Source organism: Macrosteles quadrilineatus, unplaced genomic scaffold (assembly GCF_028750875.1).
Source record: "Macrosteles quadrilineatus isolate MER2022 unplaced genomic scaffold, UCM_ALF_1.0 Scaffold_2__2_contigs__length_208266976, whole genome shotgun sequence".
Taxonomy (NCBI): domain Eukaryota; kingdom Metazoa; phylum Arthropoda; class Insecta; order Hemiptera; family Cicadellidae; genus Macrosteles; species Macrosteles quadrilineatus.
The window spans coordinates 108577655-108582653 of NW_026542595.1; the positions used below are offsets into that span (position 1 = coordinate 108577655).

At 31.9% G+C, this 4999-nt stretch overlaps 1 non-coding gene across 1 annotated transcript; it reads left to right on the top strand.

Annotated features, from left to right (window-relative positions):
- The first annotated feature begins 4639 nt into the window (after positions 1 to 4639).
- Positions 4640 to 4711, top strand: Trnag-ucc (transfer RNA glycine (anticodon UCC)). The gene has a single exon. It is a non-coding gene; the product is annotated as a tRNA-Gly (tRNA).
- Positions 4712 to 4999: the final 288 nt, after the last annotated feature.

The window sequence follows — 4999 nt, forward strand, 5'->3', positions numbered from 1 at the left end:
ATACTAATGTTTGTTTTAACAATATTATTTTGGTGAGCAAATATAGTGAAATTGAACTATTGAGTGTTTATTAACTAATTTTGAGGACACATTCAGTGAACTAACTCTTATTATTACAATTCATGTTGAGTAAATATACACAACACTATTTGCACAATAATTTTAAACTACGTTGGCCCTTTATGTTTACAATTTATTTATTATTTAAACTATATTATCTTTTAATAGGTTAAATTAAAGGAGTGTCTATCAACGGAGGCTTATTTTAATGAATAAGTAATTGGTATTCATAAGATAATTTAGAACAAACACAATAAAAAAATATCAGGGTAACAATTTTAAAATTAATATTTTTTTCTTTACCTCATACACCAACAGCAGCAGATGTTATTTTAAAACACAGTAAATCAATTATAGGTAAGTGTGACGATAACAGCCAAACATACAATTTACTTAATCAGTTCACTCAAATATTTGTATTTCGGGCTAACAGTTTAGGTACATAAATACACATTTCATAAATTACAGCTCGTAGTCACGTAAAAAGAGCGAAATTTCACAAAAAAATATGCAGTTTAGGAAACTAAAAAAATTTGTTTGAGTTTCTTTGAAATATTTTAACATAAACTTATAATAATACACATGTGTCTAAATATGTGTTAAAGCATAACTTTTCCATAAACATAAGTGATATTTACCAAATAATTACGTAAACAAATACTTTTTTCTTCCAAACTTATTGCACAGTTTTACAAAATCCCTTCAATCACAAACCTTTCACCAAACCTTAACAATTTTCACAAAACAAGGAGGGGTTCTATGTAATTCGTAAAACGAAGATAAATAGGAAGCTTGAAAGCAGCTCATTGTGGTTGGTTGAAAAGCGCGCGGAAACTGGAGATAATACAGTTGGGGGTGAGAAGGGGTTGAAAGCGAGATACAAAGCAAAGGTGGTTCCGACAAGACAGAGAAGGCAAGAATTAACATGACCACTGCCCCATTACAGTAATAAGACTGCTTTCATCTCTGTGCGGCCATCTTGGCTAAGATTGCATGTGCAAGTATGAATGTGAGTTCTCCCTTAGGGTTCTGATTTCTCGGTATCCTAATGAAACTTTCAATTACAAAAGGGATTGGGTCTATGTATGTTGTACTGTATTTTTTCTTAGTAAATTTAAATACTTGTATATTGAATCCAGAAGGGGAAATTTGAATTATGGAATAAATGGACAATTTGTTTTTAAAGAGAACATGTGGGTAAGGGCAAACTAAACAAATATAGGAAGACAATTGAGTTAATAACTTCTCGATCAGAATATTCTACCCATGAGATCATTGTTTCCTTTAGGCAAGATAGACATAACATTCCAACCCCCAAGACCACGTCAATCATGTAATCGTTACACTTTCTTGAAAACCGAAATATTGCACATATTGGAATAAGGGAAATTAGAATCAATTTAGTTAAATATGGTAGGTTAGTAGCCCATAAATTAGTTATTAATCCATGGTTATGGTCAGCTCATATATGCACCATCAATGTGCTGCAACAAACCATGCTTTTTAGATCTATTGGTCTATTTCAACAATGATATTTCAACGTTAGTCGAAGTGATAAAATACTGTAACTAGAAAATAAAAATGTCTCAAGAGAAGGATTAAACTTTTACCATTTAATTAGAAAAGATTTACTCATAAATTGAAATAAAAATTAATTGAAATAAAACACACCGTTCAATGTTTGCTTAATGTTAAACCTGTATCATTAGAGAATAAAATTTCAACATAAAGGCTCATGATTCGAGTTATCAGATTGTTTTTATAACGCTCATTATTGATGCAAACCTAGTTTGCCCTCATCCCATTCCTAAAATTGTTAAATTACTGTATATTAAAAAGTACCACATCCAAGTTATACCTAACAATATTTAAATTGCTGTTTAATTGCTATACTCACAAAATGAAATTGAGATCCTTCTCCATTTAGGTAGTCCTAGCTAGCACGTTCCGTTGAGTTATAGCTATTGAAGATTTGTCTAGCACGTTTCGTTGGTTTAACCCTTGAAGGGGTTTCTAGCGCGTTTCGTTGGTTTAACCCTTGAAGATTTTCTAGCACGTTTCATTAGTTTAACCCTTGAAGAGTTTTCTAGCACGTTTCATTAGTTTAGCCCTAGAAGATTTTCTAGCACGTTTCGTTGGTTTAACCCTAGAAGATTTTCTAGCACGTTTCGTTGGTTTAACCCTTGAAGGGTTTTCTAAAACGTTTCATTAGTTTAACCCTAGAAGATTTTCTAGCACGTTTCATTAGTTAAACCCTTGAAGGGTTTTCTAGCAAGTTTCTTTGGTTTAACCCTTGAAGAGTTTTCTAGCAAGTTTCTTTGGTTTAACCCTTGAAGAGTTTTCTAGCAAGTTTCTTTGGTTTAACCCTTGAAGAGTTTTCTAGCAAGTTTCGTTGGTTTAACCCTTGAAGAGTTTTCTAGCAAGTTTCGTTGGTTTAACCCTTGAAGAGTTTTCTAGCAAGTTTCGTTGGTTTAACCCTTGAAGAGTTTTCTAGCAAGTTTCGTTGGTTTAACCCTTGAAGAGTTTTCTAGCAAGTTTTTTTGGTTTAACCCTTGAAGAGTTTTCTAGCAAGTTTCTTTGGTTTAACCCTTGAAGAGTTTTCTAGCAAGTTTCGTTGGTTTAACCCTAGAAGAGTTTTCTAGCAAGTTTCGTTGGTTTAACCCTTGAAGAGTTTTCTAGCAAGTTTCGTTGGTTTAACCCCTGAAGAGTTTTCTAGCAGGTTTCGTTGGTTTAACCCTTGAAGAGTTTTCTAGCAAGTTTCGTTGGTTTAACCCTAGAAGAGTTTTCTACTTATGGTGAGATTTCTCTCCTCTTGATTCTTCTCACTAATCTAGTTTTTCTGTTTTGAATCTTCTGAATTGCTTCTTTATTTGCAATTAGTTGTATAGCTCACAAAATTCACAAGTTTTCTTCAAATCCTAAAAGTTGAAGTAAAGTAAACTCGTTGCTATGGATATGATAAGTTTAATCACAGATTTTTATTGAATAGTTTAATGCAATGATAAATAGTTTCATTAAACCTGTTTATGCGTTTTTATTCTCTATACAATATTTACAAGCAACGCTCCAACAAAATAATTTTTAGTACACACCTTAGTACACTTTAGTAAGCTCCTAGTATAGAATCAAATAAATAACAGATTCCCGCAAGCTTCAAATGCCGTGTAAGGTTTGTCATTTTCCATTATTGGGTTTTTGTGATAGGCACTCTTAAGATCAATATAACTATAAACTTTGTAGGAAGCTACTTCGTTGACTATGTCATCAATCCTAGGGAGTGGAAATGCATCAAGTTCTGTAAAATGATTAATTGTCTGTGAATAATCCACAACCATTCTCCGTTTGTGGTTATCTGATGAAACAACAAGGACTTCACACAGTGTTATAGTTTTATTTACTCATATTTTAATTTGTAGCTATAATTAAATAATCAAACACACTTGTAATTAAATTGTAGCGTATCCCACAGACCTTGATTGTATATCATTATAAATTGTTCTTTTAAAAATCTGATTCAATTATAAAAAAATTTTAAAATTAATTTATTATATTTGGGGACCGAGACACTATGGTCAAATTTATCCATCCTTACCATAAGATCTAAAATCACAACTTGTTGAATATTAAACAATAAGGGGTTTTGAAGCCTAGGAAACGAAAATGTCAATAATTTCATTGTGGAAAGATGGACAGTTAACACACAGTAAATGAGAGAAATTGAGAGGACAGGTCTAATAAAAGATAAAAGTAATATTATAGAAAATAGAGATAGCAGACAACTCACCCTAGAACACAAAAGGTACACAAAATACCCACGCCACAGCCAACCTGCAGACTAAGCGAATTCCACAAAAATTTTCAGATTTATTTCCTGTAACATTAATTTTAATGAGTACATGGGTTTGCTGCTACAGGGAAGATAATGAGGTGTGATTTTAATTGAAATGTTGATGGTAATAAATAAACGAAAGTTTCATATTTGACTCAAATACATCCATTAACAAGAAAACTTCAAAAGTTTATCCACCTCAGATTAAACATGGGAATCTTTTAATTCACACTTCAGCGACTTTCCAACATAAGGAATAAGCTATTACCGTAGGACTCATGGGAATTTAAATTTTAAAACCGCCATACAATTTTTATAGGGATTAAGTAATTTTTTTTGTATTTTATTTGTCTATGAACGTATTATGATAAAATTTTGAAAACTCATATATGTCATACTAAAATAAATATTACAATTTTGCAAAAAATAACACTTTTTAACACTACCTGTTTCAGCAAACCTAAGTATTCGTTAAACTAATGCTATTTAAATAGGGAATGAATGTAATATTTTTTAGGAGATATTTTAGGGTAAATCCAATTAAGCCAAATAGAAATTTGCTTAGTCTGAAGGATTGCTGCGGCGGGGGTATTAAAATGATATTCTCGTTCATCTATGGTCACGAAAGATAACGTAAGAGGTTTGTAGGGTTCTGGGACACTCTGTATACTGAACGAAGTGCCGATGCAGTAGAGATGTTCCTCTCACTTACAGCCTCATTTCCCTTCACTGCACATCTGCTCTCATCGTGCGATGGTGGTGTAATGGTCAGCATAGTTGCCTTCCAAGCAGTTGATCCGGGTTCGATTCCCGGCCATCGCACTAAAATTTTTATTAAACAAATCAATTTTAGTTTTGGAAAATGTTATCACAGTTTTAAAGTTTAGAAACAACTAGTATTTCTTAGATTTGTTTTCGCTGCTTGAAACAGAAAAATTCTATTCTTTAGTAGGAAAAATTAACTAATAACGAAAATAATAATACAAAACTAGTTATGACGTTACACCAATCATAAATTAAAAAGAGTTTTTAACAGTAATGTACACACTACTTACAATAAAATTTTAAAACTTGTAAAGAACTCTTGGAGGCTGTGCATATTTAATTTAT